General features: G+C 46.5%; 1 protein-coding gene across 6 annotated transcripts in view; it reads right to left on the bottom strand.

Annotated features, from left to right (window-relative positions):
• Positions 1–20798, bottom strand: part of Fam219a (family with sequence similarity 219 member A) — a 53100-nt gene that overhangs the window by 17368 nt on the left and 14934 nt on the right. The gene's annotated exons all lie outside the window — the stretch shown is intronic.

Below are 20798 nucleotides of genomic sequence, written 5' to 3'. Positions count from 1 at the left end.
GATGTTTTCAATTTTTCACTATTGCAAATGATGCCACACTAAAATCCATTTGGAACCATTTCATAAATAAAGGAAAATCACAAAATCAAAAGCATGAATGTTTTTAAGATTCTTGATACATATATTACAAACCATTTTCCCAAAGGATTTTTCCAATTTTCGGTGCTCCTCGTCATGAGTGAGAATATGGTTGGATTTTAATATTTTATTTCACACTGTGTGCCAGGGAATTCCAGGCCACCAAGCCTATCCATCATCTTCAGAGAGCTCCAGCTCTCATGTTCCTGTGTTCCTCTGGGGAACCCTCTTTCAAGGGATAGAATTTCCCCTGGGATCACCTGCCAGATAAAATATTCCTGACTTGAGGCTACCAATGGGGAACAAAAGGGACAGTTTTGTCACACTCAAGTTTGGGGAGGCCTAAGGGATCACCAGGACCGCCCAGTAGCTGGTCATAGCACCGTGCTTATTGGGTCCTTGCTCGGCTCAGCAAGCCAGCTATGGGAGCCCTGGAAATGGCAGAGCCACCAGGCCAACCTCACCAAGCATCTCCCTTGCTTTCAGACTGAGGCCAGGAGAGCTGAGCAGACTGACCAGGAAGTTATTTAAGCTTGTGTGGCAGTTCCTACGTTAAAATAAATTATGCATGCACGTGTATAATGTGTGAGTGTACACACATGGAGGCCAGGAGACAACTTTGTGGAACCGTTTCTCTCTTTTCACCTTCATGTGGGCTCTGAGGATTAAACTCAGGTCATGGGGCTCATGCCACAGGCACCTTTACCCACTGGTCATCTCACCTCCACACTCTCCCCTTTCGCTCCTTTTAAATTAAAATAAATTATGTGTGTGGATGAGTTTCTGTGTGCCACATATAAGCCTGGTGCCCAGGGAAGCCGGAAGAGGGCAACAGATGCCCTGGAGCTAGAAAAAAGATGGTTGTGAGCAGCCCCGTGGGTGCTGGGAACCAGACCTGGGTCCTCTGGAAGAGCAGCCAGTGCTCTTAACCCCTGAGCTGTATCTCTAGCCTCCTTTCTTTCCTCATTTTTTGAGACAGGGTTCCATGTAGCCCATGCTGGTGTCAAACTCACTGTGCAGCTAAGAATGGCCTTGAACTTCTGATGCTCATGCCTTCCCCCATCAAGTACTTGAATTACATCCATGAATTGCCATGTTCAGGTTTTTTACACCTTAGTTTTCAGCTCCAGGGTGGACATTTGAAAGAAAAACGAAGTCTGGGGTCAGGGGATTTATTTTTGTGTGTATACTTTCCATGCATGAATGTTTCTGTGAAGGCACACATATGTACGCAGGTGTGGGTACACATGTGTATACATAAATATGGAGCCATCAGGGGATCACTTTCTACCTTACACATTGAGGAATGGTCTTTGGATAAACCCACAGCTCACCAACTTAGCTAGTTTAGGTAGCCAGTTTTTGCTGGGAGTTGCTCGTTTCCTCAACCAAGTGGTGGCATCACAGGCCCGGTTGTCATTCATGTGGGTGCTGGGGATGCAAACTCAGGATCTTATGCCTGTGTAGCAAGCACTTTACCTGCTGAGCCACCTCCGCAGTCAGCCAGTGTATTCTAAAGATGTAGCATCCTGTTCTTCATAGTTAGGCTGTATGTCTTCCAGACAGATTCTCAGACACTCATTCTCCCTACTGGAGGGAAGCTGTTCCCTCCAGCTTGGACATGAGCATCACCACTCAGAGCATCTGTGATGACCTTCACAAGACCCACAGGAGGGATGGGAGTCTAGTAACAATCCCTCATGGAGGGAGAAGGGAGTTATGATGTTCATCAGGCCTTCACCCTTCCCCACGCCTCCCTATAACCCCATTCCCAAGATTCCAATCACCAGTCTGTGAGGAAACAGCTGACTGGGACGGGTTGCCTCAGTGGTGCAGCTGTCTGGAACATACCCAATTTCCTGGAATCCCAATAAAGGCTCTGATTCACCAAGTTGGATTTTGGTGTGTCAGTGCCTTCTCTAGCTGGCTGTATAGACATTATGTCTCCCCAGGGGGCGGAAAATCATGCAACACCCACTAGAAACCTGGGACCTAAGAGCCCTTGTTTGGGAGATGGGACAAATGCTTGAGTTCAGCAGTTTTGGTTTGGGGGAAGCCTGGGGATAAAGGCCAGGAGGTAAGGCCGAGTGCTTAGAGCTCTTGGTCCTTCCGGGAAGCCTGGTTTAGCTCGGCCCTGCCCACATACTGAGGAGGCTCCCTCCTTGCCCTGGGCCAGCTTATGCTCTCCTGAGATCTACGAGGTCTTTGAATTCTGTTTATTCCCACCCCACCCACCATTCCAACCTCTTTAGAGAAAGGTCACCTCATTTAATTAAGCAAGTATAGGCACAACATCCCTTAAAAAAAGATCAACAGGGGGATGGTGGTGGCGCATGCCTTTAATACTGGCACTTGGGAGGCAGGTGGATCTCTGTGAGTTCAAGGCCAGCCTGATCTACAGAGCGAGTTCCAGGACAGCCTCCAAAGCTACACAGAGAAACCCTGAATAAAAAAAATCAACAATGGGTTAAAATGGTAAATGTTATGGTACGTATACTTAAACAAATGCACATCACCAGCAGGACCTAGGCAGAAGGTGGTGTCAGGGTGGGCAGTAAAGGAATAAATAGTTTCTCCTCTTTTTAAAATTCAGATTCAGCCAACACAGACTTTTGAGGGAACGAAATTTTTCATAGAAGGGAATCGATTCTAAGCCCAAGAGAGCTGGAGGGGACTTGGGGTTTGGAGATGAGAGTATCTTTCCGTTTCATTCCAGGATGTGGGTTCTGGTTCTTCAAGGTAAGACAAGAGGACACACAAAAGACACTTCTCAGAGATGGCACACGGAGGGGCTTAGGCTGGAGGTGGTGAAGCTAAAGCAAGAGGAATGCCAGCAGACACTGACATGCGTCTGACAGAATCACTGGAGGACCCTCACCTGGAGCTTGGCCCTAAATCTCACTCGTTCATTCTTTTCCAGAGCTGAGGACTGAATGCAGGGCCCTAGCAAGCACTCAACCACTGCGCTAAATCCCCAACCCTAAAGAGGGTTTTGTTGTTGTTGACTATCTTCCTTCCTCTTCTCCTCCTCTTCCTCCTCCTTGACAGTGTCTTGCTGTGTAAGACTTGGCCTTGGCCTCCTAGTAATCTTCCTGCCTCAGCTTCATGCGTGTTGAGATTATAGGCATGCACCATCTTGCTTTATATGGTTCAGTTATTTAAGAACTGAGTCTGGCCTGCTCTGTTCACGAATCTTGTTCTGACTTCCAAGGACTAAAAGTAATAGTCTGGCAGAATCCATGGGATGGCTGCCCAGAGCAGCTCCCCGCCGCCCCTGCGGCATTGGAAGGATAAGGAGCTGCTTGTCCCCAGTAGATAGCAAAGTGGAAGCGTGGGATCAGTGGATTCTCCCGTGGTGCCTCCTAGCCCTGCCCTTGCTTTCCTTTATGCCTTTTCTGACTTTTAAAGCTCACTACGTCTTCACTCATAAAGACAACTCACAGCTCTAAAGCGTAACTTTGGCCCAATGCTCTATTATTAATCTTCTCCTCTTCTTCTTGCTCTTCCTCTTCTTTCATCCCTCATTTCAATGACTGTTTAAGAATGACATTTTCAAACAACAGCAATGGGTAGGGCATGCTGTCTGCTGGAGTGACAAGGCTGAGCCCTGGTTTTTGCCATGAAGACGATTTATTGACTTATTCATTTCTTTCTGTTCATTCTTTTCTCTCCTCTTTCCCTCCCTTCTCTGCTATCCTGTGTTTGGTGGTTCTGGAAATCAAACTCAGGGCCTTGGACATGCTGGGTAAGCTCTCTACCACTGAGCTCTATATTCCCACCAAGAGTACTTTAGAGGTGGGGTAAGAGCCAGGCACGGTGGTGCACACCTTTAATCCCAGCACTCAGGAGGCAGGAGCAGGGGCAGGGTAGGGTGATCTCTGTGAGTTCAAGGCTGACCTGGTCTACAGAGCTGGTTCCAGGACAGCCAGGTTACATGTTGGTAGTTAGTTATGCATCTCTCAAGGAAAATAATCCACTTCCACTCAGATTGTTTGTCCTGGGGTCTCCTCCCATTCAAGGTGGACTGTAGCTTATTCTGGCTCATCCATCACTCCCTGGCTGATGTGACACTGAGTGAATAATTCAAGGGTACAACCTCATGCCCAGGATACCCACAGGGAAGGAATCATGAGAGAAAAACATGTGCAATCCCTAAACTTTTGTACAGTTAACCACACCTCAGAGGATGTCTTTGCCCTGGCCCCCAATCCTCTACCACACTCCAGCTATGCAAAACTCACCTCTTCTGGACAGGTTTGGCACCCTGTGAAGTCCACATCCCTGTTATCCTAGGCCAGTAACAAACATGTGCACAGATCATCTGAGACCCCAGGCGATGGCAATGTTAGTACACGGGTTATACTTTTATGGCAGGGCTCTAGGTCAGGCCCCTCATACACACACTATCCCCAGACAGTCTCCTAAAGATTCCTGTATCCCTATCTTAATCTGGCTAGTGGTAAGAGGGGACAATCATTCACAGAGCAGGTGGAGGGACCACTTAAACTTGTGTTGGCGAGGCAGCTTTCTGGCCAGGCCATGTGCAGAGTTGTTCAGAATTATTTGTCCCAGGCATGGTTCTTCCAGAAGCCAATGCATCCTTTAGTTACTATTATGACATTACCATATGGCTATATGTACAGCCACAGTGCTAGAGGCTTTACCTCTATCTCAGTTAATCCTAATTCGAGTAAGACCTATCATTCCTATTTTAAAAGTAAAGTATTAGGTTGTAGGAAGTGCTCAAAGTCATACCTTGAAGGCGATTTGAACCTAATTTGTTTATTTTTTCATACCTCAGTCTTTGCCTCCAGAGGAATCAGACAAGATCACAAAATTAAAGCCATGTCAGAGCTTACAGGGCTGTGGGACTTGTCTTCCAAAGTCATCACCTGGAGCTGGCACCTAGTCCAATCAGGCCTTTTATGCTCAACCTGCCTTCTGAGAGGATGACATTTTCACCTTTTCACCACTAAGTTCCCACTGAATGAACTCTCTTCGGGAAGGAAATGTTGCCTCCATCAAAGCAGTCAATACCTCGAGATGGGGGTGGGGGGAGGGGAGACCGTACACAAGGAAAAGGCACATTAGGTGGGGAAAGGATGGGAAGGGGGTTAAGGGATCCTTCAGTCCTGCAGACTGCTGTGGGCAGAGCAGCGTGAGGAACTAGTGAGGGTGGCTGAGCTGGAGGCAGAGCCTAGAGAAGAGATCAAGAGCCTGAGCAAGGCGTGTCCGCAGGTTGAAGAGGGTGGAGGGAAGCTGCTGGGCTTATAGCTGGGACTGCGGATGAGGCTGAGCTATGGGAGGATTACCAGTTTCCCTGATGACTTGGGTGACAGAGAATTCAATGCTACAGGATAAGAAGAAAGACCAGAGGTCGTGTTGACGACCATGCAGGAGAGTCTGCGTGTTTAACATTTGAAGGAGTAGAGAAAGAAGCAACCAGAAGAACATCAACACACAAGGGGCGGACCAGGGAGAGGCTGGTGACAAGAGCATCTGGGTTTTGAGAAGAATAATGGTGGATAGAGAGGAGCCAGAACCAGAGTCCTGCAGGGAGGGCTTTTGCCATAATGACAGGAGAGACTGGTAAAGAGGAGGGCCACTTGTCTGAAGATGCCCAGAGAGAGAAGTCACAACACACCATTCTCAGGCTTGCGACATCCCACAAAAACTTTATTTCATTCTCGATAACTATGGCCCTGAGCCCTGCAAGGCTTGAAGCTTCTCAGGGGGATGCCCTTGAGGAGGCATGTTCAACCATGGCAGGTTCTGCTGTTTCTTAGGAAGTGTGGACTTAGGAAGGGAGGCTGAGCAGGCTCTGGTCAGTCTAGAGGTGAGAGCAAGCATAGGTATTTGACTCAATTCTGGATGCACCGCAGTCCCCTGATGGCCTGTTCCATGCTCCCCAGCATACAGCAGAAAGCAGCCAGCAGCCAGCAATGGTCTGAGCTGCTAGTTCTTGAGACAGGGACCAGCACAGACTTCAAGAGTACTCTGGGAAGTCAGGACAGACACAGAAACACTCAGTAACTGGGAACACCTGCTCCAGCAATTATAAACAACCACAGGGAGGCTCAGTCTGGAAAGCTATGCTCTGGTATGTGGTTATCATAATTTCTTACTTTTAAGACCTTCAATAAGCACAAATGTAAAAAACTATCATGACTTTATTAATTTGTCTTCAGAGGTGGAGATGGAGTCAGTAAGCAACATTTCCCCACTGTGGCCAGAGAAATTTAGACTACACAGCTAAAGCTAGGGTACATGTTTGCCCTTCTGATTCTCCATCTAGACACTGAATCCAAGGGTGAGTGGGAAGGCGGCAGGGTGAGGGGAGGCAGCAGGGTGAGGGGAGGCGGGGTGAGGGGAGGCAGCAGGGTGAGGGGAGGCGGGGTGAGGGGAGGCAGGCTTGAGCTATGGCAGAGGACTGATAACTTCACTGAGGCTGAATTTCTTCCCAAACCTTGACCTTGAGGAGCAAATGCATCTGGGAAAAAAATCATGTTTTGGACATGAACAGCTTGTATTTGCTATTTATAAAAATTGGGCTGTAAATGCTTCCAAAGTTGAATGAATGTATTATGACATTTGATGCATTTGGAATAACTCAATAATCTGAAGACTTTCTGCTATGAGAGGAATGCTTGTTCTGTAGAATTGAATCTTGGTTACAATTAGGACAGAGACTCCAAAAGTTACTATGTTCCCTGGCAGGGAAACAATACTTCCTCTGCCCACTCTACAACCTGATTTTAGTGAGAACTCTGGTTATGAGACCTTCACAGATGGACTTCAAGGAGGCACAGAATGTTTATTTCCAGAAGCACTCTGGTTTTTAAACGGGCAAATGTAAATGTAAGCACTTTGGTTTTTAAATGTACAACTCCCAGCATTGGAGAGGCTGAGACAGGATAGAAGTCGAGGCTACAGAGTGAGACCCTGTCTCAAAAATACCACAAAAACAGGCTGGAGAGACTGCTCCGTGGTTAGAGCATTAGCTGATTCCTGCCTGCCTGCTCTGGAGGACACACAACTATTTGTAACTCCAGTTCTAGGAGATTTGAAGTCCTCTTCTGGCCTTCATGGGCACTGTATATCTCTAGCACACAGACACACACAGGTAAAACATCCATATACATAAAATAAAAATTTAGAAGTCTTAGACCATAGGAGACTATCTTTACGTATTATGGTTTCCACTCTTTTCTTGCCCTTGTCCATCTTGACTCCAGAGAAAACCTTTTGAGCCCACCGTTACTCGTGCTTTTGTGTGATTCTGTGTTTCAGAGAGTAATTTCAGCTTGTTACATCTAGGCCCGTTAAGACAGCTTCTCTCTTTACAGATAGAAGAAATGATACTCCAAACCCCTGTACCTACCTACAGTAGACCCTGGGGTGCTCCGGATGCTGAGAGTTTTGCACCCCCACTCTGATTACCTCTGGCCCAGCTCCAGCCCGAGGCAAATTGTGTGGATCGAGCTGCTTTAACACACTGATGTTATCAGCCTTGCCATGCCTGGAGCTCACAGATAGGAACAGGCAATGGCGCCGTCTCACCGTGTGTAGTAATGTAATTTAGTTTTGAAATTCAAGTACAAAATATTGAAAGCTGATGGTTTTTTCAATCCACCTCAGGAGGGGTGGGTGTGGCATGGAGTTCCCAGAGGAGCCATTTAAATAGCAAAATGGCTTCTGTTGTGTGTTAATAAACAGTTCAAAGTCACGGGAAAACATGCAGAGAGGATTTGCAGGGACGTTAAGTGCCTGGTATGTCTAACTGCCTCCTTCCTCAGAGCTGGCCCACTCCACTCGAATGCTTCCCAAGCTAGGACCAGGGCTCTCCACACCACAGTTTGAGTGGGCTTTCCCCACCCCTGCTCACCTCTCTCCTTTTGAAGTAATGACTCAGATGGGCTGAGAATGGTGGGGGGCTAAAGAGCAATGCTCACTTTCTCTTCGGGCTCCTCAGCCCTGGATCCACTCTTCCGGGCTGCACTTTGGTGTCTCCAGCCTTATTCCCGGCCGGGCACCTCATACTGCTCTTCTCAGATCTTTCATCCTCAGCCTCGACTGACTCGTTATCCCACGGAAGCCAGGCTAGGTTGGACATTTCTGTGACACACACTTACAATACCCTCCCTCCTCATTTCTTCATGCACTTAACACCTTTTATTACATGATTATTTGTACAAGTTATTTGTTTAATAAATGTTCCCAAAGGTGAGGACGGTGTCATTCTCCAAGGTGCCTTCCCAGCACCTAGAACAGAGAATTATGGGCTATAATCTGATAGCAGACAAATCATGCAAGGTAAGGCGAGAGTCTATTTGTAAGATGGTGGCAAAGGCTGGTAGCCAGGGCCTTGACTAGTGGTGTCCTAGACAAATGTTGTAACAAATGTGCATCCTTTTAGGACATTTCTTATAGCTAAGAGCTAGAAAACTGCCTTCCAGGAAGTTAATCCCCAAACACTCACTTATCTGCAGGCTTGGCATAGCTAAACCCCTCAGAAGTGGGCTGCAGAGATGGCTTAGTGGTTAAGAGTACTGACTGCTTTTCCAGAGGACCTGGGTTTAATTCCCAGCAACCACATGGTAGCTCACAACCATCTATCACTGCAGTACCAGGGGATCTGATACCTTCTCTGGCCCCCTGGGGCACTAGACATGTATATGGTGGACAGATAGAACATAAAATTAATAACTAAAATGCTTATAATGTTCATGGTTAAGGTATCAATTTAGCTCTAGATCAGCCTCTCTTGGGGACCAATCACCAAGTGCTGGGATCACAGATTGTGCTGCCACACTGGCTTACGTCTCAATTCTTGTTTTCAGAGGAGTGGACAACCAGCTTGAAATAAAAGCCACCAAAAGCCCTTGGAGGGGACAGAGATGGCTGCTTTGAACTGTCCGTTCACAGTGCTTTTGGGTAACCCAGGATCACAAGCATGCTCACCAGTCAGGCAGGGACCTCTTGGGAGCTCAGCACTAGTGAGGAGGGCTAAGTAGAAACCTTCAAGAACCCTCCAGGAGAGCATACATCCTCTGGTCGTGGGTCTTGGCATGCTGTGAACAGCACCAACCGAGGTCTGACAGGTCTCTTCATCCCGACAGCCCAGGCCTGCTCGGCTTCTAGCCCAGTTTCAGAAAGAGCTCCGGGGCAGAGCAAATGAGTTGTCCCAGGTCAATGCCAGATGGCAGTTTTGGGATTAGAATTCATGGGCCCTTCTTTCCAGACAGCTGCTCCCTCCCTTGAGTCCTGCACTGTTTCTTCTGAATGCTCAGGGTTGTATTCAATTTAGTAAGGTTTGTGGTCACATAATCACAGCTCCTAAATGAAACAATGAGTACAGAGCATCCACCATGAGGAAGGAAAACACAGGGGCGCCTTTGCCCTGAGAACAGACGGAAAGCGAGCTCTGGCTGAGATTAGGATTGTTCTACTTGAACAAAAACCAATACAAACAAACCTCTTGGGATCGGGCAAAGTCCTCATCTGCTCTATGAATACTTGCTGAAAGAGCCTGTGCTTAGCTTCATGGTAAGAGCCTCTTGGAAACTGGAATGTGCTGTTTCCAAAAGCAAGATGGGGTAATTGAGGGACAGCCCAGGTCCAGGGCCATTGAACATTTCTTTTTACCAGTTATCAGTTACTACACTGCCAGGGACTCCATCTGCAGTAGTGCTACCTAAAAGCACTTCAACTGGGAGACAGCAGCCTTAGTCATTTCAGCCTAAATTCCATCAGGTCCACTCACATCCCAGGAAACAGCAAATGCTCTCCCCCTACCCCGCCTGTGCTGCCGTGGCTGGTTGGTGTTGGGAGTGTGAGCCAGTCTGCATGTGCTTGGCTGCTGGGTAGGGCACACTAATTCAGTAATTATGGCAGTTTCTTTGACAAGCGCGTTCACTGAGGTAGAAGGTAGGCAGTGACCGTGGGGTATAACAGTTCCCTCACTAAAAGATCCAAGAACCTGAAAGTGTTGAAGAAAACAAGGTCTCAGGAGGACAGGGTCTTGCACAGGGCCAGAGCGTGACTGGTTGGGAGGAAAGGCTCCCTGAGCATCGTTGCTTGTCCTCAACCCAGGAGGACTTCTGCTCTTACCTCCTTAGCTGGCGCATTCACTTGTCTGTGGGAGAGACCTGGAGGCAGAAGGAGAGCTTTCTACTACAAAATCAAGTCCTGTAAATGTCTGGGACTCTGCCCGCCTGTCGCACCCTCACACTCCCACAGTGTCACTTAGAGAGCGGGAGGCGGTCCTCCCCCAGTTTGCTCACCTGTGGGCTCTGGGGCCGTGTGCATTCGAGAGTAGGGGTGGGCAGTCAGGGAGTTCCCAGGCCCACTTGTTTCATTTCTGCATCTACTGCTAGATACGCTCCTCCCATCCGTGTCAATACCTCCCCCAACCAAGTCTCTAAACAGACCTGCTCAAGTTACAGCGGTAGCCACAACAAGCTTTTTTGTCAGGCTTTGAAATGTGCTCAGTGTCTCTCTTAGTGGCCCTCCCTCATGCTCTGGTTAAAGAAGAAGGTACCAGGGATGTTACTAGACAAGGGGCTTGTTCTCCCATTCCCACAGGATCTACTGCCTTGAAGTATGTTGGTGTCAGATTTTGGCCATGGACAGCACAATGCTGGAGATGGCATGATGTCTCTAAAACTTACTTTACTTTGGGAGGAGTGGTGACCTAAAGAGAGTTCAGTCAGGGGAAGGTAGGAAAGGTGCTGAGGCAGAGAGCCATTGTACTCACAGGGATAGTCTTTGAAAGAGGCCAGGCCCTTGAAGTGGGAGACATGTTGAGAAAGGTTACTCAAATTCTAATAAACACAGAGCCTTAATAATGTGGGCATCCCACTCAGGGGACAGAGGCAGGCAGATCTGAGTTCGAAGCCAGCCAGAGTGAGTTCTAGGACAGCCAGGATGACACAGAGAAACCCTGTCTCAAAAAAGTCCAAACAAACAAACAAAATGGGTCTCCAGGGTGGCAGGGCTCCTCTGGGAGCTATCCAGCGTTCTGAATCACCTCCCCTGAACACATGGGTGGATCTGGACTAGGCCTGCGCCGGCTGCTAGAGGTGACCTTAAATGCCGCTAGTTCTACTTAGCCCATGGCTGACACCAGCTGCCTGCTTGGGTCCATGGCCTGCACCCTGAAGCAGCTCCAGAATGACTCCAGTCACTCATGGCTGCAGCCTGGACTTCATGCCAGAGGCTTGACTCTCTGGCCAGACTTTCAATAAGGAGTAAGATTCAGAATCTTAGCATGTGTGTAAAAAAAAATGTCCCCAGTCTCTCTGAAAGTTCAGGACCAAACAAACCTTGTCCAAGGACAAAATGGCCTTAAGGAAGGGAAAAAATTCTTTGTGTGGCTCCTCTCCTCCATGGCTACTACACACATGCTAACACACACACACACACACACACACACACACACACACACACACACACACACGAGGGAGAGAGAGAGAGAGAGAGAGAGAGAATATAAACTCCATTCTGTCACTGCAGAGAAGGTAGTCTTTCTCTGCACTTAGCTGATACACATGCTTTGTTTTCATCTTAGATATCACAGGACATTGGCAGAAGTACCTAAGCTTATACAGTCACTTAAAAAGCCCAGATAAGAAGAAAGGAGAAACAATTACATTTAACCCCACCATCTAGAGCAGTGATTCTCAACCTGTGGGTCTCGAGCCCTTTGGGGCAGAATGATCCTTTCACAGGGCTTAAGACCATTGGAAAACACAGGTATTTATGATTTATAACAGTAGCAAAATCATAGCTTTGAAGTAGTAACGAAAGTAATTTTATGGTTGGGGGTCACCACAACATTGCAGCATTAGGGAGGTTGAGAACCACTGATCTAGAGCTACCCACTGTTAGTCTCCTGACACAGTCCTGGGTCTGCGTGCGTGCGTGCGTGCGTGCGTGCGTGCGTGCGTGTGTGTGTGTGTGTGTGTGTGTGTGTGCGTGCGTGCGTGCGTGTGTACATGCAGGTGCAGGTGCCTATGGAGGTTGGAGGCCAGAGGCCCTGCACCTCCTTGGAGCTGGTGTTACAAGCAGTTGAGAGGTGCCTGATGTGGGTGCTGGGAAACAAACTCAGGCCCTCCATAAGTGTATGTTCTAAGTCATCTCTGCAGCCCCTCTGCTAACTCTTGGGGCCAGTGCCAAGCTCCTAGTTAAAATCCAGTGTCCCTTTATCCCCTCGTCACAAGATGTGAGATTTATCACTGAACATGATTTGGGAGGATATAGGGCAGTACCATGAATTCCTTGGGAGGACAGGGCCTGCCCCTTGTCTAGGGGACGCAACTTGGAATATACTTGACTCCACAGAATTAGGGATGAGCTGCTTTTCGACTAGTATGTCTTCAGGCTCATCTGAATTAAACCTGAAGAGGGGCCTCAGTCACACGCTCCTTATTCTGCAGTTTGGTGAGGACAGACATGATGACCCAGACAATGTGAACCCAGGCTACTTGCCCTGGGCCTTCCCAAAGGCATCTGCATCACTGTCTGAAGCCTACACCAGGGAAAGCATTGAGACCAGATGCATGACTAGGCAACAGAAAATTGTCTTCAAGGTCCCTTAGGGCACCCCCATAGGCAACAGGCTGTCTGCAGACACCACATACCAGGAGGAAGGAACTTCTCAGCTCACTTTGTTTCAGAGCTGATGGACTTTTCCTAGGTTACTGTTCCTCAGGTTCAGAATTGTTGCAAGTGCTGATTAGATCTTTTTGGAAACTCTATTTTCTTTTCAGTTTTTGTTTCATGGACTGTGTAACCAATTTCGGTCTGGAACCTGCTACATATAGTCTTCATTTTTCCTGTTAGTTATCTTTATCTTGTTAACAGCAATCTTCTTTTCTAGCCAAACACCTAAAAAATGGTGATGGGGATATTTTTAAATTTAATCATTTTGAAACAATTAAAAATGTTTTAAAGTTACATTTATTTATTTATGGGGGTAGGCAGTGTGCTACAGAGGACAACTTCCAAGAAGTTGGTTCTCTCCTTCCACCGCGTAAATCCTGGAGGTCAAACTCAGCTCATCGGGCTTGGCAGCAAGTGCCTTCCCCTGCTGAGCCATCTTCACTAGCCCTGAAATAAGCTGTATTATATGCTGGGGTAATTCAGAGAGTTCGTCATCTAGTTTCCCCTAATGGTAACATTTTGTTTAACTATGGTACATGATCAACTCTAAGAAGTTAATACTGAACATTGCTATTAACTAAACTACAGAGTTGATGGAAATTTCTACAGTTTTTGTACTAGGATCCTTTTCTTGATTTTTGAGGTCAAGAAAATGCCTGGTTAGGCAATTTCTAGAATGCCTTTTTAATTTGACTAATGTTTCTTTTAAAAAACTTTGTTTTATTTTATTCCTTTGCATCTGAGTGTATGTTATGTGCATAATGAGCATGCAGTACCCAAGGAGGCCAGAAGAGGGTGTTGGAGCCCCTTGAACTGGAGTTATAGATAGCTCTAGGCCACCATGTGGGGGCCGGGAATTGAATCTGGGTCCTCAGTTAACTCATCTTAACTGATGAGCCATTTCTCCAGCCCCTGCCTAATGTTTCTTGTAACCAGTTCAGGTTACAGATTGTAGGGCAGGATACATGGAGGTGATATGGAAGTACAAGTCTCATCGCCAGTGGGATTAATCTTAATCACTTAGGGTGGTACTTGACAGATCTCTCTATTGTAAAATTGTTATTTAAGTCATATTGTTTTCTCTTCATCAGAAACAAGTCACTTAGTCCAGACCATATTCAAGGGGGAGAGAATTAGATTCCATCTCCTCAAGAGAGGAGTATCAAAGAAAGTGAGGATACATATTTAAAACTACCACAGTAATTAATACTTAAGCATGCCATATACCTATTCAAATATCTTGGTTCTGCTTAAAGTGCTACCCTCTAGATTTAGCAGTCAGTGAATCTTAGCAGCAGTTATTGTTACTACGATATTTCAATGGTAATTTTTATTTCTCTCATTTTCTACAAATACAAACTTTAATGAAATATATTTCATGAAATTATATATGTACATATATAATTAGAATTCTTCTAAAAGGAGTATTTGTCCCTTCTCCTTTGTTTGCTTAACCATTTCTGAATGTCATTATGGATTAGTACCTGAATGGGGGTTATAACCCAATGCCATTACTATTTCCTTACAAGCTGCTCCTGTCTCAGCCCCGACTGCGGTTCTTCCTGTCCCACTCTCTTTCCATTTAGATCTCTGTCAAACCAACTGGAAATGTAATACAGCACTTTCTACAAAATAGTAACTTAATTTAGAGACAGAGCTTCCTGCATAGCCCAGGCTGGCCTTGAACTCAAGCTCTTCCCATTGAAGCCTCAAGGTCACCACCATGACTGACTATATATAGTTTTGTCTTTCTTCTTCAAGTCATCTTGTGCATTATTTATTTTCCAAAAAAGTATGTGTAAACTGGATAAAGCCAAAAATAAGAATGAAAAAGTGTGTGTGTGTGTATGACATACATGTTTCCTCCTTTACATGGATTCTGGGGGTTACTATCAGGACTCCAGGCTGCCAAGGCCTGAGCTGTCTCATCCACATTCATTATTCCTAAAACACTGTTCTGAGAATCAAATTACTGATTACAGTACTCCTTTGCTCAAGACCCTTCAATGGTTTCCACCACTTAAAAGCTTATTGGCCTGACATCCAATAGTTTTAACAACACGGTCCCAATTTGCCAATCAAACTGTTTTCCCAGTTGCTTATCTTTCTAAATCCCCTGTTTGCCCCAGCTGTTGACCTATGAGTGCGTGACTTCACATGACTATTTCTGGGGTGACTATATTGTCTTAAGCCATTTAAAAATCTGTGTTAGTTTCCTTAACCTAAAAAGAAAAAGTAATGCGTGTTCACTGGGGAAACAACAGAACAAAGCAGATGAAGTGAAGACAAGTCTGACTCCCTCCCTTCTCCCTTCCCTAGGCTTTAACATTCTTATTTTACATATACACGCTTCGATTGCGTGTTTGTCTGTACTTCATAAATGCCTGTTTGCCTTTAGAGATAAAAGACATTGTAGGATCTCCTGGAACTGGAGTTGCAGACAGTTGTGAGCTGCCATGTGGCATCTGGGAATTGAACCTGGGTCTTCTAGAAGGGCAGTCAAGTGCTCTTAAGTGCTGAGCCACCTTTCCAGCTCTCTTAGGTTGTTTTTAGGAAGTGGCCTTTCAAGGTTTTTCAATCTCTCTTATCTTCCTATTAAACTGTTATCCCATAACAAGCAGATGTAGAAGCATGTGTGTAGACATAAGAGCATAACACAAATCTGAAAGCACTACATTCAGAAAAATATAGGCATTTATGTTTTTACTGCAACTTATGTTTTCAAAGCTTTCCCTTCATTTTCTCATGTAATCTCTGAAAATCATAAGACACAGAAGTAGTGTTTATTATTTATTCCAATTTTGCAGAGAAAAAAATAAGGCTGAGTAGTTGCCATGTAGTCCTCAAGCCAGGACTAGTTACGTTTTCTGCTCCTTTACTACTTTGACACATTAAAAGGCCGCACAGAAAACAGCAGTAGGAGGGAGAACATCCAAGAACATGGCTGTAGCTGGGGGGATGTGAGACTAAACTCTCCTCCTCTCCTCTTTTTGCTGGTGAAGGTGAAGCTGCAGGAATCCTGCCAGCAGGAAGTCAAGAAGCAGGAATATATCTGTTCAATGTTGAGTTTTTCATTTCCAAAGAAATGCCTGTCTCCTCACAGCCAGAGGCTCTGCAGAATTGGAGAAGGAAGTGCAAAGATGTGAATGGAGTGTGGAGGGCCAGAGCTGAGGGGCCCAGCAGGGACAGACTGGCCAGATGAGTAGCCAACAGGTATGAGGTAACATTTCCATCCTGGATGTGTTTTGCCAACTTGTCCATGCAATACCTGATTCTAAACATATGTGAATGATGGGACAAAAGCTCTATTGTCTGTGCAGGGAGGGACATGCCAGGGGAAAGAGTGTACTTTTTAGCTTTTGTTACACAAAATAGAAAAAGAATAATAAAAAATAAGGAAGGTTGATTTATCTTAACAGATTTCAACATAAAGGTGAATAAGGAAGAAAGTGAAAGTTCTCATATGATCAGAACTGTTGTTACTTTATACTTTCAGATATGTAAACACAGATAGAATCAGACTACCCACATTTCATATGCATCTTATCATAGCAACTTTTACGTTATATGCTTTTTTTTTCCAAGACAGGGTTTCTCTGTAGCTTTGGAGCCTGTCCTAGAACTCTCTCTGTAGAGATCCACCTGCCTCTGCCTCCCCGGTACCAGGATTAAAGGTGTGCGCCACCACCACCACCTGGCTTGTAATGTGCTTTCTATGACAAGGAAAAACAGATTATAAACATCTTTTGATCTAAAATTGACTTTTTATTAGTGTGTATAATGTGTGTGGACACGCATGACACAGGTATGTGGAGACCAGAGGATGACTTTGTAAAATCGGATCTCTCCTTCCATCTTCTTGTGGGCTCTGGAGATCAAACCAGAGTCACCAGGATTATGTATGGAGGGTCTTTACCAGACGGGTCAGCTCATCTAGCTGGCTGGCCCAGAACTCCTGATCCTCCTGCCTTGGCCTGCCAAGTGCTACAATTACAGGCATGAGCTACCGCATCTGGCTCAGAATGTTCCATGATTTATCAGTCTCCACTACTGAAGGCTTAGGCTTTTTTTTTTTTTTTGGAAGTGGTGGGTTGATACAGTTTCTCTGTGTATTCTTGGCTGTCTTTGAACTCCCTAGGTAGGCCAGGCTGGCCTTGAACTCACAGAAATTCTCCTGTCTCTGCATCCTGAGTGTTGGGATTAAAGGTATGCATTGCCATGCCTAGCCTATTTGCATTTTAAAATTTCACTAGGATAATGTTGCAGCTATTGTAGCTATTATAATATATCAACTATTTTAATGCTACATTATAAAATTATATGCCTCTTTGTTTTCATTTTTTAAGTCAGTGTCTTACCACAGACTTGTGTTCTTGAACTTGTGATCCTCCAGCCCCAGTCTCCAGAGTTCTGGGATTACACCACAACTAGATGTGTTTATTCAGGAACAATTATAGTGCCCAGCAAATGCAAGTCTCTATACAGTTGCTGCTTTTCTAGTCTAACGTATTACTAGGAAGAGGGATGCTGCTCCCTCTCCAGCCGTCTGTCCTCACCCACTCGGTTTAGGGGGTGCTCTGGTTTCAAAGTCGGCAGGTTACTTTATTAATGCCTCTTCCCTTTTATGGGTGCAGTGTTAGCTTTGCAAGGCTGGTGTTAGGATGAAGAAGTAATGCAGAATGTTTGACAGCATGCCTGGCACGGTCAACAAACGGGAGCTGGGTTTACATTTACGCCACCTATTTCTCATTTGCATATCCCCATATAGTCCAGTTTCCCTGCCACCAGAGAAGCCCTGGGAAGCTGGATAATGTGAATTTTGCTGTAGTTAAGAAGAAGAGGCATCACCATCTTGTGGGGTCTGCATTTCCCAGGAATGCCGCCTTAAAGCTAATTTCCAGAGTGCTGTCTTTAGTGACTAAATCACAGAGAGACAAACACTCCTTTCTCCCTCTCGGTTATTTTTATCAGGGTCTTAGTCAGTGCTTGTTTACTCCCTGGACACTGATGATCAGGCCATTTAAAGCAGCCAGCCCTTCTTTTCTCTAACAAGATGCTATTATTGCAGCCTGGAGGTTGCAAAGGGTCCATGGAAAGCATATGGGGCCACAGACCCTGAGATGCCTGACCCCAGAACAGCAGCAGCCCAGGCTGAATTTCATCACCCATGTCCTTTCACAGCTGGGCTATACAGGACTCAGTGGCAACTCTGTGACAGGCCAAAAGGGGGCAGTGTGGTACTATGGTTAAGAGAATGGGTTTGAAGTGGCTCCCCAATTAGCTGTGTGACTTTAGGTCTCAGTTCTATCTCTGTAGATTAAGAGTATCCCTCCTTTACAGAGTTTCAAAGGTTAAGTGAAATGTTGCATGTCTGGTAAATGTTCCCTATCCCAGGACACATAGGTTGTAAAGGAGATAAGACTGAAATTTTCATTCATTCACTCATTCACTTAACAGGTATTCAGTGAAAGTCGACTATGTGATGGGTATTTTGTAGGAGAATACCATAAAACAGAAATGGTCTCTGCATTATGGAACACAGACTTCATAAGACTATCTCAATAAAACAGTTATCCATACATTTCTCAAATTGTACCTTTGAAAAGCACAATAAGGAGAGCAGGTCCCCGAGGCAAGTTTAGACAATGAGTTGGAGTCAACCCAAAGGAGAACAAAACGTTCCAAATATAAAACTATATGGTCAAAAGCCCGAAGCAGAGGGAAGCAGACCCGGAGGAACGTCAAGGCAGCGAGCGAGCCGTCAGCGGTGGAGGCAATGGGAAGAAGTTGCTGGACAGAAGGTTGCAGGCAGAGACTATCTGAGACCTCGCAGGCCGTCTGAAGGATCTGAGTCTTCCCGTTTTCAGACAGGCTCTCATGTAGCCCAGGCTGGCCTTGAACTTACTGTGTATCTGAGGGTGCCCTGGGTGTCTTGATCCTCCCGCCTCCATCTCCCCAGGGCTGAGACTGTAGGTGCCCACTGCCATTCCCTGCTCAGGATTTGAGCCTTTACAGTAGGAGCAGAGGTCACTGGCATGTGAGGGGTGACGCACTTCCCTGCAACCTAGCTACACACTATGTCTCTGCGATTTTTTAGGGAGTTTGGGAAGTTCAAAAGGGTTTTACTGTATGTTCCAGGTTCACCTTGAAACACTTTGTAGCCTGGGCTGACTTCAAACTTGAAGCAATCCTCTTACTTCAGCCTCATGATTACTGGGGATCCCAAGTGTGCACTGCCACGTCCGGTTTTTGTCGACTGCTTTGCTATTTTGGGACAGAAGGTTTCACTATGCAGATTAGACTGGCCTTGATTCACACTTGAGCCTCCCAAGTGCTCGGGCCACAGATGTGTGTCACTGCAGATCACCGATAATCTCTCTTAATGGGATGAAAGAGACCGGTTTCATATAATTCTTGCTGGGGTGAAAATAACTAATCCATGGCAGGTGCAGAGTGTGGCCCTTCAGCTTCTCTCTGTTCAAGGAAGAGCCAGGCATATGGAGGAATAAGTGTGAGGCTCAAAGTTGCCTCTTAGCAGAAATCCTACAGGGTTGGCCCTGTGAATTTGTGAGTCCTGCATATGTTGATTCAACCAAACCTTTTCTCATTATTCCTTAAGCAATAGAGTATAATAGCCATTTATACCTGGCTTGGTGGCACACACTTTAATCTAACCACTTAGACAGAAGCAGGTAGATCTCTCGAGTTCTAGGTTAGCAGGGCTACAGGTTAGCAGGGCCTCAAAACAAACCAAATCAAACTGACAAAATAACTATTTACATGACACGCACATGGTGTTAGTCATTGCAAGGAACTTTGGGAGGGTTTCAAGTGTACAGATTGTATGTGTACGGCATCCTAAGCTTTCAGTTTTGTTTTCCTTTGAGGTAGGGTCTGCCTATGTTGTCCAGGCCAGTACTGAACTCATGTACCCAAGTAATCCTTGAGACTCCTGGCACATGCCACCATGGCTATCAAATAAGTAAGGGGCTTGCATTTCCATGGGTTTTGGTATTGGCAGAGGGTGGGGCACTGCTCCTCGAGCCAGTCCCTCACAGATGCTGAGAGGTGGCTGCACCAGGCAATGACCACCGCCACAGAGTACCTGATGTCTTCTGGCTCTCATAGTTGGCCCATGGCTCCTTACACCTCTCAGGCTTCCTGCTCCACCCAGAAGCTCTGTTGGGTTGGGCATAGTGTCCAGAGGACTAAGAGCTGGTGGTGGAGTTGTAGGACTTGTGCAGGCAGGGTCAGGGTCTGTGAGCAACAGCTCCCAGCTCTGTGCTTCCTGCTCAGCAGGCCCAGGGAGAAAGTGGTGCATTTGCTTTATCTGTCTGGGGCGTGTGAACACACAGAGCACAGTATCCATAGTCTCTCCTCTGAGCCCACGAACCCAACAGGAGCAGCTTCCATGGGAGGCACAGGGATGCCAAGGTACCAGAGGATGATGGTAACTGTTCTGGCCCTCAGAGGTGTCTAAACTTGGCAGGAGAGAGAGGCACATGAGTGCTGGAGCTGCCCTTCTCATGCCTCCCTCAACCTCTCCCTGCCTGTAAACAGGAAGCCAGGCTTGGTTCCCTGCCAGGGCCCAGGCTGGGCAGGAAGCTGAGGAAACAGCGTGGAAGACTCTCCTGGGTACAGAAGAGGGCTCCTGAGAAAGTCCTGGGAAGGGGAAATAAAGCCAGCTCCCTGCAGAGCTCAGGAGGAGCAGCCCGGGCTGCTCGCACTCGCCAGTGTGGGTCAGGCATGGCCCTAGCAGGATTCAGAGAGCTGCCTCAGTGAGAACAGATCCAAGTCAGGACCTTTTCCTCAGGGAAGCACAGGCCACCAGGGAAGCAGATGGAGTCTTCCAGGCCTGAGGAGCTGTTTAGGGCATCTTGGGCTGTGAGGAAAGAAATGATGGTATGGGTTAAGGACAGTGTGGAGAAAGCAGATGTAAAGGAGAGAGGGCCAGAGAAACTAATGGGGACGAGGAAATTCCTAATGAAGTAATGCACAGGGCAATGACCACCAGGGACTGCTGGGAACATTAGGTAAACGGATGTTGAGGAACCTCT

The sequence above is a fragment of the Mesocricetus auratus genome, unplaced genomic scaffold (assembly GCF_017639785.1).
Source record: "Mesocricetus auratus isolate SY011 unplaced genomic scaffold, BCM_Maur_2.0 Super-Scaffold_6730, whole genome shotgun sequence".
Taxonomy (NCBI): domain Eukaryota; kingdom Metazoa; phylum Chordata; class Mammalia; order Rodentia; family Cricetidae; genus Mesocricetus; species Mesocricetus auratus.
This window is presented reverse-complemented; position numbering and strand designations above follow the sequence as displayed.